At 38.8% G+C, this 13,036-nt stretch overlaps 1 pseudogene; it reads right to left on the bottom strand.

Moving 5' to 3' along the window:
• Nucleotides 1-6,869: 6,869 nt before the first annotated feature.
• Nucleotides 6,870-7,366, bottom strand: LOC143665150 (mitochondrial import inner membrane translocase subunit Tim17-A pseudogene; annotated as a pseudogene).
• Nucleotides 7,367-13,036: the final 5,670 nt, after the last annotated feature.

The following is a 13,036-nucleotide window of genomic DNA, read 5'->3' as shown; positions in this document are numbered from 1 at the left end:
TTCTGTCCCATGTTGCCACGGAGGTTTACACCCCTGGGAGTCGTGTCCCATGTAGAGGGGGAGGGCAGTGAGTTTGCTTGTCATGTTGGCTGAGAGAGAGAGGCCACATCTAAGCAACAAAAGAGGTTCTCTGGGGGTGACTCATAGGCCTAACAAGCCCTCAATCTTGAGGCTTGCCTTTATGAAATTTGTTTCTCTAATGGCAAGGCTATTCTACTTATAATTAATGCTTGAGTCATCCCCAGAGAACCTCTTTTCTTGCTCAGATATGGTCTCTCTCTCTCTCTAAGCCAAATGCTGCAAATAAATTCCCTACCTTCCCCCCTACATGGGATGTGACTTCCAGGTGTGTAAGCCTCCCTGACAATGTAGGACATGATGCCAAGCTATGAGCCTTGGCAATGCTTTCTTGATCAAAAGGGGGAAAAGAAACAAAGTGTGAGTGGCTAAGAGATTCCTAGTAGAGTCAGGAGGGCATTCTGGAGGTTATTCTTATGCAAGTATCAGCCAGGTATTGCAAACTGCCACAGTATGCCAATACCAACCAACACTGTTGGGAAACCCGTAAAGAATTCCCCAGGGTCTATCTAAGACTCTATAAAAGTTTTACTTATTAAATTTATTTTTCAGATGTAAAGCCTCATATACCACATATACCCTGAAACCCAGATATGCCCTGGTCTCTCTGAGAATAACAACCAGTTTCCTTCCTCTACCCCAAGATGTTGACACCCCTTTTCAGCATGAAGTGTTAGAATGCTTGTAGCCCAGATGTCCCTGAAGATGGAGAGAATGATCAAAGGAGAGGGAGGAGTTGTAACTGAATAGTTAGGATTTAACAAATGATTATGATTACTGAGAATCCTTTTATAGATAGTCCTTTCACTTTCTGGTGTATTGGAGTAGCCAGAGGGAAATACCTGAAATTGCTGAACTGTAATCCAGCTGTCTTGATCTCTGATAATGATTGTATAACCATATAACCTTTATCTTTGACTGTAAAAACCTTGTTACCGACCCTCACTTGTACCCTCTTAACCCTGTTTTTCAACTTTAATGGCTTGTGATCACTAAAGACAGCCCCTAATGCTTATTAATAAAGGGCCTTGAGTCATCCCAGAAGTAACCCACCCCAATTCCAAAACTATTGAACTAGATTGGGCTGACTTTTGAACTACCAGCTAAAATTCAACTGCCTGACATGTGCAGGAGCTTCAACTTTAACCTATAAGTGACCTATACCTCATTATAACACTAAAGACCATGCCCATCATTCACCACTTCCTTATTTACATTCTGTGACTAAGGATATAATCAATCTGTGCCTAGTTAATAATTAGATCATCTCTAACCTCATCAACTTGAAACATTGTGCTCATTACCTGAAAACGTGCACATCTTCTGATATTATAAAACTATCAGTGTTACCGCAGTTGGGGAGACAGACTTTTAGGCCAATAGGCTGTTTGATCTCCTGCTTTGTGCTTATCAATGAACTTTCTCTTTGATACCCTGGTGTCTCAGGAATTGGTCATTTAAGCAGATCGGACAGAGAACCCACTGCTTTTGTTCAGAATCAAAGATGTGAGGGACTCAAGGTAGATACAGCAGATTAAGGTCAGAAGCTGGCGCCTACATGGAGAATGTGTGAAAAGGAGATGAAAGTTCAATCCATCTAGCAAACAGTGCAAAATCTGAAAACTGTAATCTACAACTGATTCCTCTGGTAAAAAGTAAAATTTTGACCCAATTATGAAAGAAATCTGATAGCAAACATAGGTTCTATTACTTATTACTTCTTATTACTTCTTAACAGCTCATTAGATAGAACTGTAAGCACTCTCAGGCTTCAGTACAGCCCCAGGCAAGGGCAGAATTAAGGGATGTCTGAGAGATAAAGTAAGTAGGTGAATGGGGATAATTCCCTAAAGGGTGCATTTTTCCCAAGAAAAGGGAGACAAGAACCCAGCTCAAGTGGCTGCCCTCCTTCAGGGAATTCCATCCCCATCTCACACCCACTAGAATAGCCATTATCAAAAAACAGAAAATGAGAAGTTCTGGACAGGATGTAGAGAAAAAAAGTACATTTATCACTGTTTGTGGGATTTAGAGTGGCGCAACTTCTCAGTTTGGCAGTTCCTCAGGAAGCTAAGTATAGAATTGCCATATGATTCAGCAATCCCATTACTAGGTATATATTTGGAGGACCTGAAGCCAAGAACAAAAAAGACATTTGCACACCAATGTTTACAGCAGCATTATTTATGATTGTCGAGATGGAAACAGCCCGAATATCTATTAACGGACAGGTGGCTAAACAAGCTGCGGTATATACATGCAATGAAATATTATGCAGCTGTAAGACAGAATAAAGTCATGACAACATGGATGAACCTTGAGAACATTTTGCTGAGCAAAATTAGAAACAAAAGGACAAATACTGTATGGTCTTACTAATAGGAACTAATATTAATGAGTGAACACAGAGAGTTAAAGTGAAGAAGACAGTTTATCAGGAGATAGAAAGAGGGTAGAGATTGGACATTTGGTGTTGAAGGAGTACAGAATGTGCAAAAGAACTGATTGCAAAGATCCAGAAATGGATAGCACAATACTATCTGATAGTTGCACAATAATATAAGTAAACTGAATGAAGGAAGCTGAATGTGATATGGTTGAGGGAGAAGGAATGGGGGCATGTATGACACCAGAAGGAAAGATAGAGGATAAAGTCTGAGATAGTATAAGCTAGGAATGCCTAGAGTGGACAATGATGGTGAATAAATGTATAAATGTAAAAACGTTTTTGCATGAGGGAGAACAAATGAATGTCAGCAGTGCAAGGGATTGAAAGTGGGATGCTATATAGGAAAAAGTATAATCAAGGCAAGCTAGGGTCTACAGTTAACAGTAACATTGTAATATGTTTCCATGAATGTAACAAAAGCAATATGCCAATAATAATAATATTTCTGTAATTTCTAACAATTTCAAACTACTTTCCTGGTTATTCTTAGCTGGGAGCCTCTGAATAACTGCAGAGTAGACAGGATAGGTGTTTTAGTGTCCTGGCTGTAAAATAAATACCACACAATGAGTCGGCTTAACAATGGGAATTTATTAACTTATGATTTCAGAGACTAATTGTTTTTTGACTAAATGTCAATAAGTGGGAGATATGGGGGAGGGGTATGCAATTCTTTGTAAACAAAAAGGAAATATCTTCATATAGATTATGGTGGCAAAGTCATGACTATGTGATTATACCAGGAACCATTGATTTTTTTTTTTACTTCTGTTGGATTGTATGATATATGAATAAAACTGTTTAAAAATGAGCAGAGATATACTAAGTGCTGGAGAAAATGGAGAAAGAGATATACTTATTCACTGATGGTAGGGAAGCTGAGAGGTGCAGCCCCTGCGGAGGGCAGTGTGGTATTTCCACGGGAGGTTGGGTGTGGGGTTGCCAAATGATCCTACAACCCCGTTGCTAGGTATATCCTTGGAGGAAATGAGAAGGAGGACATGAATGGACATTTGCATGCTCATATTTATGGCTTCAGTGCTTGCGATTTATAATGGATAGGGGTGGACTAAGGGTACCTCAATCGAAGAATGGAACTGGGGTGTATACATACCATGGACTACTGAACAGCTGCAAGAAGGAATGAGGTTGTGAGGCTTGCAACTAGATTGATCCAATGATCCGTGAAGACTGCATGTTGAATGAAATGTCAGAAATGAAAAAAACAAATATAATCATGACTCACTTTTCTGGACTAACTATAATGTACAAGTCGAGATCATGGGTTATCAGATTGGGGCTTATTGTAAAGGGTCTTAGAGTGTAAGCTCTAGCAGGAGTCACAGCCATTCTGGGGTTGTAAGTTATTGACATAAATTTGTTCGTTATGTCATCGTGTCATCTACTGTGCATACAGCCTCTGTAGTTATGTCTCCCTTTTTATTCATAACACTGTTTTTTCCTTCTCAGATGTTTCTCAGGTTTCAAATAATTAAGGATTGTGCTATCCATTTCTGGATCTTTACAATCAGTCCTGTTGCACATTCTGTACTTCTTCAACACCAAATGTGGGTTTCCACTGTTTGTTTTTCAGGGTTCACTGAATTGGTACCTCTTCTAGAAGCCTTTCTTGACATTTCCCTTCCCAGGGAAAGCACTCCACTCCCTCTTCTGCTCCTGTAATTATTTGATTACCATCTGCTTTTACTGGATCTTTGAGCCTTTGAAGAGAGGAAGTATGTCTTATTTGACTTTTTATTTTTAGCACATGCCTAGCCAGTAAGTGGTACTTACTAAATGCTTGCTCATTGAGTAATCCAAATTGTAATGGTGGTAGATAACCTTGAGTGCCTCCAGTGATGGAGCACCTTGATCCTGGCTCAGGTTAACAATTCCCACTTTTGGACCTCCGTGGTGATTCTCATTAGGTAGTGTGCCTTTTCAAAAATATTAGTCACTCCTCTCCTTCCTTGCCATTCTTCCTCAATTGGTCACTGTTCTAGTTTGCTAACTCCCAGAATGCAATATACTAGAAACAAAATGGATTTTTAAAAAGGGGAATTTAATAAGTTGCTAGTTTACAGTTCTAAGGCTGAGAAAATGTCCCAATTAAACAAGTCTATAGAAATGTCCAATCAAAGGCATCCAGGGAAAGATACCTTGGTTCAACAAGGCCGATGAAGTTCAGGGTTTCTCTCTCAAGTGAGAAGGCACATGGCGAACACAGTCAGAGTTTCTCTCTCATCTGGAAAGGTACATGGTGAGCACAGTCAGGGTTTCTCTCTCATCTGGAAGGGAACATGATAACATGGCATCATCTGCTAGCTTCCTCTCCTGACTTCCTGTTTCATGGAGCTCCCCGGGAGACAATTTCCTTCTTCATCTCCAAAGGTCTCTGGCTGGTGGACTCTGCTTCTCATGGCTATGTCATTCTGCTCTGCTCTCTCTGGAAGTCTCCTTCATTCTCCAAAATGTTTCCTCTTTTATAGGACTCCAGAAACTTCACAAGACCCACCCAAATGGGTAGAGACATGTCGTCACCTAATCCAGCTTAACAACCACTCTTGAATGGGTTACATCTCCAGGGAGATGATCTAATTACAGATTCAAACATACAGTATTGAATAGGGATTATTCTGCCTTTACAAAATGGGATTTAGATTAAAACATGGTTTTTCTAGGGGACATACATCCTTTCAAACCAGCACAGTCACTAAGGCCCATTGACTTAATCTCACAGTTGTTTCTAGAATCCATCCCTGCTTCTTCTTCTCAATTGCCAAAACATCAAACACTTAACCCCTCTTATCTGGACATTCCTTTGTGGTATCCCTGCCTCCACCTTCTCCCTCCTTTAATGCACCTGTTAGCCCCATGCTTTAAGCTAATAATTGTTCTTAATAAGCATAGAGCCCAAGATATCAGCATGCCATGCCTTCCACTTCCAGACCCTTAGGCAGCCTCCTCTCCTGCCACACTTCCGTGCATGCTGAGTTCCAGCTCCATTAAATTGCTTGCTGCTCGCTAAATAAATGATGTCCTTTCCATTCTGTGCCTTTGTATGTGCTGTAAGTCCTCAGTTTTAAATGTTCTTCATGAACATTGTCAACCTTTATAACTCAACTCAGACATCCCTTTCCTTGGGAAATCTTTCTTAAATTGCCCAAAGCAGAGAATGCCCTCTTTTCTTCTGGTTCCCATGGCAGTTTGCAAAACCTTGTAAATGACTGTATATCCCCATATGAGATGCTACATACGGGATCCATGCCTGGCTCATTTTTGGTTTCCCACCATGTAGCACCTAGGGCAATCAAGGTAGTAAATGAAATGTGTATTGCAAAATGATTACAGGTCCTTACCAATGACCCACAAAGCCAGAAAAGTAATGGATGCAGTAAAACCCCATGCCAATAAGAAGACATGGACAGTTTCCTCAAGTTCATTGAAATGAAGCATAATCCCTAAGAGAGACTGTCTGCCATGAATAGTAAGCTAAGTCAAACACTAAAAAATATATATACTTAGTTACACAGAGCATTCTTTATGCTGATTTCCCCCATGTTTATAATCTGTAGTGATTATTGTCGTAAGGGGTAGGGCTGGATCTGTAAAAGTTACTTTGGCCTTTGATCATACAAATAAATGGCTGTGATATTTTTGAATTTGAGAAATACTCGAATCCTCTTGGTCTTTCAACAAGAAGGGTTTACTGCCCCAGGAAAACTTCTCCCTCTCCTACATGGAGTATAGTCAAGCATGGATGGCCCTGCTCCCGCCCCCAACCTCCTTATGACTCTATCCTTAAGGCTTCTCCTGGAACCCCTGCTTGTCTGGACCTGAGCAGTTCAATACTTTTTGGGTGCAGGAATTTTTCTGGGACCCAAATTCCCCTTCTTTTTCTCACCTTCAGCTCTTTTCCTTAGGACCAGAATCTCTGGTTGGGAAAGTGGGTTTATTACAGAAAGAATATTATGACAAAGTACAAATAGAATGTAAAGGGAATCACACATTTAGGGAATTATAGCCTTTGAGAGGATGGAGCAGGGTTAATGGGCTAGAGGGCGATGGGGAAAACGACTCCTGGGTATTAAGATACAAGAATTAAAGTATAGACCCAAAGGAATTCAGTTTTGCTTTTCTAAACATTTTTTTTTCTTCAAAGAAAGAGCAAGTTCCAGAAGTTGTTATTGTTTGAATGGCAGAACACATAAAACCAGGCAGAGAATCCCCAAGGCCATGGTTGTCTCACCTATGGTTTTAAAAACTGTGACTCTAGCTTGGTCTTCAGAAATCCTTCTTGAAATACAGCTCATTCTGTTAAAGAAATTCTGGAGCACCAGTCCTATCGATATTGTCCATAGTCTCCAAAAGGTGAGGATGGTAACTGAGTTGAAGGCAACTAGGAGGGGTCCTCAGCAAACTGAGGACCATTGCAGAACTGCATAGAGGCAAATATTGTCAACAAGATACCAATTCCTTCAATTAAAGCTAGGAGAATGCCACCCATCACAGCTGATCCAACCATGGCCTCTGGTCCATTTCTTGCTGCCAGCATGGCTGCTGTTAAGGTACCACTTGTGATGGAGTTCCAGGCATCTTCTTCCCCTCTGACTTGAACCACAGTCATGGTTCCCCTCTCCAAACTGCAAATCTACCTCCCGACTGTGGAGTCCTGGTTTTAATAGCTGTCAAACTCCCTCGAAGTCTGTGGTTTACTTCCACTGGAATTCCAAAAACTTTGAGAGCTTGAAAGATACCACTGCTTATGGAACCCATTGTAAAGGTCCTACCACAGTCATCCACAATTCTCCAGGGGCAAGATTCCCATGCATACTTCATCTTGACTGTACTGGTGCCTAAAACTTTTTTTTTTTATTTTGAAATAATTTTAGATTTAAAGACAAGCTGCAAAAATAACACAGATAATTCTCCCAGCTTCCCTTAAACTTAGATAATCACAATATGAAATCAGGAAGTTAATATTTGTGCAATATGGCTAACAGTCTAATCCACAGACCTTGTTAAAATTCAACCAGTTTTCCCATTAATGTCCTTTTTCTGGTTGAGGAGCCAATCCAGGATCCCACATTGAATTTAGTTGTCATGTTTCCTTAGCTTCCTCCAATCCGTGACAGTTCCTCAGTCTTTCCTTTCCTCTTTTGACCTTGACACCTTTGAAGAGTATTTGTCTGCTGTTGTATTACTGTTCTATTGCTGCATTGTAACATTACCACAAATGTAGTCCCTTAAAACAATACACACTTATTATCTCAGTTTTGTTGCGGAGTCTGGGCATGGCTTAGCTGAGACTTCCACTTCAGGCTCTCACAAGTTTGCAATTAGGGTGCTGTTGGCCGGAACGACAGTCTCCTTTGAGAGTTAACTGGGGAAGGGTCTACTTCCCAGGTCTAATTGAGATCCTCAGTTTCTTGTTGGTTATTGGTCAGAGACCACTGTCTCCATGGGTTGCCTACAAAGATGGAGCTTGTTTTTTCAAGGCTAGCAATATGGGCATTTCAGTCTTTTGTAACATAATCGTGTAACGCTGTTGGTTAGAAGCATATCACAGATCATGTCCATACTCAAGAGGAGGGGACTACCAAAGATGTGAACTCCAGCAAGTGGTGATCAGAAGGGACACCCTAGAGACTCAGCCGTGGTTATTCTGTATAATATCAGTCAATTGGGGTTTGTTTGGGTTTTCCTATGATTCGATTGAGATTTTGCATTTTTGGTAAGAATATCTGAGAAATGATGTTGTGGCTCTCAGTACATTTTACAGACGTTGCTATATCTTCTAATGGAAGCACAAACTTTGGACATTTGGAAAAGGTGCTGTGTACCAGTAGTGTTCCTGTGTATATGGTAGCAGTAAAGTGTAGAATAGTTACTATCTGTCCCTTAGTGCTAGTAAATATTTGTGGGGTGATGCTTTGAGACTATGCCAATATCTTGTTTCTCATCTTTCCTTCACTTATTAATTTTAGCCATGATTGATTGTACTTGCCTGCAATGATTATTACCATACTGTTTGCCTAATGAGGATTTTCTGTTTTCATCGCTTCTTCTACATTTATTAATTGGAATTCTACCATAAGGAAGCGCTCCCTCCCCCCATTTATTTATTTATTAAATTATTTATTTATACCAATCTGGACTCACAGCTAATTTTATTCTGTAGATTATGCTCCAATATTATCATTATTTACTTTTTGTTCAAATTGTTCTAACTTTGGCCATTGGGAGCATCTTTAAATTTAGCTCCTATATGCTGGCACTACAAGACATTCTAAGTTTATTTTGTATTTTTCCGGCCTTAGCTATGGAATTAACTATTTCCTCAAGGAGCCCTGGTTCCTTTTGTGGGCGAGTGGTATTTAGACCCTGTCAGCAGGTAAATTAGAAAATATACATATGTATACTAACACACACATACACACACATCTATAATAATTTCAGCATCTATCCATCTGTCCATGTACATATATGCCATGAGTTCATATCTGCACCTCCGGTTCCAATCCAATACCTCTAGGTTTATTGAAGCCTGCTGCCTTTCCTTCTTTGTAATTTCTTTCTTTATTAGAAACTTCGCTCTTGTTATTCAAGATACATTTACTTATTTGTTTGACCCTGGTATACCTATAAAGTAGTTTTAAAATTGCTAACCCACACCCCCTGTTAGAAGCAAAACTACTAACTAACACACGATGTTTGCGAATGGTTCCTTTTGTCTTTAGCCTGACAGTATATAGTCAAAGTTTTGTTTGTCAAAGTTACGAAGATTAGTTCTTTCCTTGCCCACCTCCTTCAAAGCAATTATGTACTTCATCTGTAATACAGTTAGGTTAATTTATCATTTTTGCATCCCACTTTGGGATCTCTCTCTCTCCACATCTTGATTGATTTTAGGTAATTATTTGTGATTTGGGTATGTGAAATCTTACCATGTTTTAAGAGCCAAAATTAGATAAAAAGGTGTATCAGAAAGGCTACTGATACTACTTCCCTGTTGCCATTGCTCACCTTTTTCTACCCCATTTCACCTGCCCCCCCATAGAACCTTTCTCTTTAGTTTCTGCTTTATCTTTTTTTTTTTTATTTTGCACAAATGAGTTGATACATGTATATTTTCTTAAATGCCCATCTTTCTTACTGAAGGTCGTATACTCTAAACTCTTTTGCATTTTATTTCTTTCAATTAACAATATATTCCAGAAATATCTCTATATCACTTCACAGAGAGACTCCTTATTCCTTTTTCACAACTGCATAGTACTCCACATTTATGGTCCACGTGGATGTACCATAGTTTATTCAACCACTTTCCTTTGTTTGGTCATTTAGGTCTTTTCCCATATTTTAAGATTATGAATAATTTTACAATGAATAAACTTGTGAGTTGTGTTTCTAAGTACTACCTATACTATAGATTAATATACATGGCTACAAAATTAAAATAAGTTAATACCATTCACAAGCATAAAGATCTCTACTCTCCAGCAATTAATAGGTAAACTAAGAAGTGTTTTACGTATGAAGTTTTCCTTTGAAAAACCAAGAATTTTACATTAGATTCAACTTATTGTCTAGAAAATCTGAAGACATTTGAAGAGAAAGAAAATATTTTCCTAATAAAATCACATCAAAGTGCCGTAGATTCTGTACTAGTAAATTTAGTGAGGTATTATTTTAACTGAAAAATGCTCTTCCATCTTTTAAAATTAAATTGCTATCTTTTAAAGAAATTATATTAAGTTCTTCTGAAGACTCCATTACTTAAAACTGCATTGGATTTTGCATTAGAAACTTGGAAATGACACAGGATAATTGTGGTGTATGATTGCTTTACTCTTTAAATTAAACAAATATGAGGAAGCAACATTTTGAATCTTGTGATGCATGCTACTTTTCTTTTCAGCTGAGACCTTTTCTGGTTGGTTACAGTTCACATCATTTGGAGGATTTTCCTCCCTCTAGTTTTACAAGGGATATTATCCCCACACTTGGCCCTTGATCTGCCTGCTTTTCTCAGTGTTTACCACGGTACCTTATGTGGTAAGAACAGTGAAAAGCAGCTTCTCCTGTTGGTTGTATAAGAACAAAGCCAAATGTTGACCAAATAATATGTATTCGTAGGATGTGATTTACTGTGGGAAAGGCTGGTGAGATTTTTACCTTCATTTATGGGTACTTAGTTGACAAGATGAAACACAATTTTGACTTTGCAAAACTCACTGTGTAATCCCAAACATACAGCAATTGCCTCATGAGTACGGAGTCCAGGTCAAATGTATTTCATTCTAGTAGCACCTGAAGGCTTTGGGTCAGTGCCAGATGGGTTGTAAGCTCTTATAACTGAAGATCTTATTTCTTCCTTGTTCTTTGACTCAAAAGCAATTAGGAATGGAATGGCAGCTTTTACTCTATAATTCACAAATGAACAGTGTGGGTTCAGTGCTAGTGAAGTGGTTTTAATGACTCACAACACAATATCTGAATCCTTTTGCCAGAGGACAATATTTAGAGGGTATAATTTAGAGATTAGTGTATTTCTTATGCACAGTTTATAAACATGGTTTAGTTTTCTTTGGGGATAATTCATAGAATATATATATGCTAAAACCTCCACATTTGAATATATACACTTAATATAAAATATATACACTTAACATAAAAATAGCCAGGGACGATTTGACGTTAATATTAGTTGAAATCTTGAAGTCACAGTATGAGACTCAGCAGTAGAGTCCAAATTCTAGATTCATAGTTTAGTGAGAATGGAAGTTGGATGAAAAGATGAACTCTCATTGTCCAGTTTCATGTGATTTTAGAAGAGACTTGCTATGGAAAAGAGTTCACACTCACATCCACGCCCTCCCTGCTCCTTTTTCCACCTTGCCTCCTCCCAGCCACTGTTATAAAAACATTAAATTGTAGGAGCACCTTAGAGACCTTGTGATTTTTTTCCCTAGGGGGTTCACGGTTTCTCCGTGAAACAAAGGAAACAAGGCAGTACAGTTTCTCTTTCTTTCCAGTATTCTTTCCTTCTTTTCCATTCAGTTTAAAGGTATGTGTTTTCTCTTTACCCCCTTACTACTTACCTTGACAAAGCAACTCTCACTAAGAAGTAGATGGTATAGAACTGTGGGAGTTCATTGTTTGGAAGGTGCTCCTTTTCAAATGATGGCATTTTAAACTTGATTCCCTCTGAAGCTGATAGAGAGAGAAGAGGTAAAGAATTAGCCCGAGACTGTTGTCTCTGAATATGTATTGATATTAATGTGCTGTAGTGAAGAGTAGAAGAAAATTGGGGGTCCTTTCTGGTGGTGAAATAAAAATGAAAGCTAAGAATGAGCTTGAAAGGGTTGTAGAGATCTGGGAGCAAAAGCCTCCACATTTGAATATGTAATATGAGTCCTTTTGAAGCATAGTTCATGTATTTTGATGTGAATCCTTTTAAAGTATATTTATCTGGATCACATTGAAAATGGCCCAGTTTTCTGGGCTCATAAAGAGGTTTTTCCTTCTCTGCTCTCCATTGATGAGGCAGAATAAACAGACAGGCTTCTTTATTTTTTTCTTTCTTTTTAATAGTTCTTATGATTGCATAGCATAATGTGTATATATAACTGAAGAAATACACATTATAAAAAAGGAGCAGGTAGAGAGGCTCTCGTGGGTGCCACCTGTAACAGACCCAGGTGTCTGGGTTTAGGGCGATGCCTCGTTGCAGCATTTCCAGGTTCATGCAGTGACAGCTATGGGCTTGCATTTTATTCTGCAGGTCAGCAAATTCTCTGCTGAGTACAACTTCACATTATTTTAAATATATGATATTTGTTTTTACAATATTTTATATCGAGCAACAGACGTGTGTGTTTGTGTGTGCGCATTGTAAGAAAAAAATGGCATAAGACTATCCCTAGGAGTCTATTGTGAATAAAATCAAGCATTCACATTGTTTATCTGCGGCACTCCCAAAGGCTTAAATCAAAAAGTGCTTTTAATTCGTATGCATAAATGGCAATGGAGATTTTTTTAAAAGAGGTTTTTGAGCAGTTTTGTGGCTTTGAAAACAGTTGAATCAGCTGGGAGGGAGCAGCAAGGGAATGATTTGTTTGATCACCTGCACAGTAATCAGTTCTCTTACCAACTATGTCCCTGGTGGGCTTTGATTCACCTCTCAATTATCTCAGAGACTTGCCATTTTCAGCAAGTGTAGGAACTAGGCTAGAGGCAGAATGAAATCATAACAGCTTGACTTCCATCCTGGGGCTGTTTCTAATGAAAACCTTTTGATTGAGTCACTTTTACTGGATACATTTGAATATTCTCTGTGCAGATATGCATGCATGTTTCACTTCCAAATATTTTTCAAGGGATGTTTTATAGATGGTGTCTCTGAGTCAATGGCTTTATGTGACATTAAGTAAAAATAGAGAGCAATTTTGGGGCTAGAGTTTAAACTGAATTCTCTTGCTTTGAGAATTTGCTAGTGTCCTTGGG

Source organism: Tamandua tetradactyla, chromosome 21 (assembly GCF_023851605.1).
Source record: "Tamandua tetradactyla isolate mTamTet1 chromosome 21, mTamTet1.pri, whole genome shotgun sequence".
In the NCBI taxonomy this organism is placed as follows: domain Eukaryota; kingdom Metazoa; phylum Chordata; class Mammalia; order Pilosa; family Myrmecophagidae; genus Tamandua; species Tamandua tetradactyla.
This window is presented reverse-complemented; position numbering and strand designations above follow the sequence as displayed.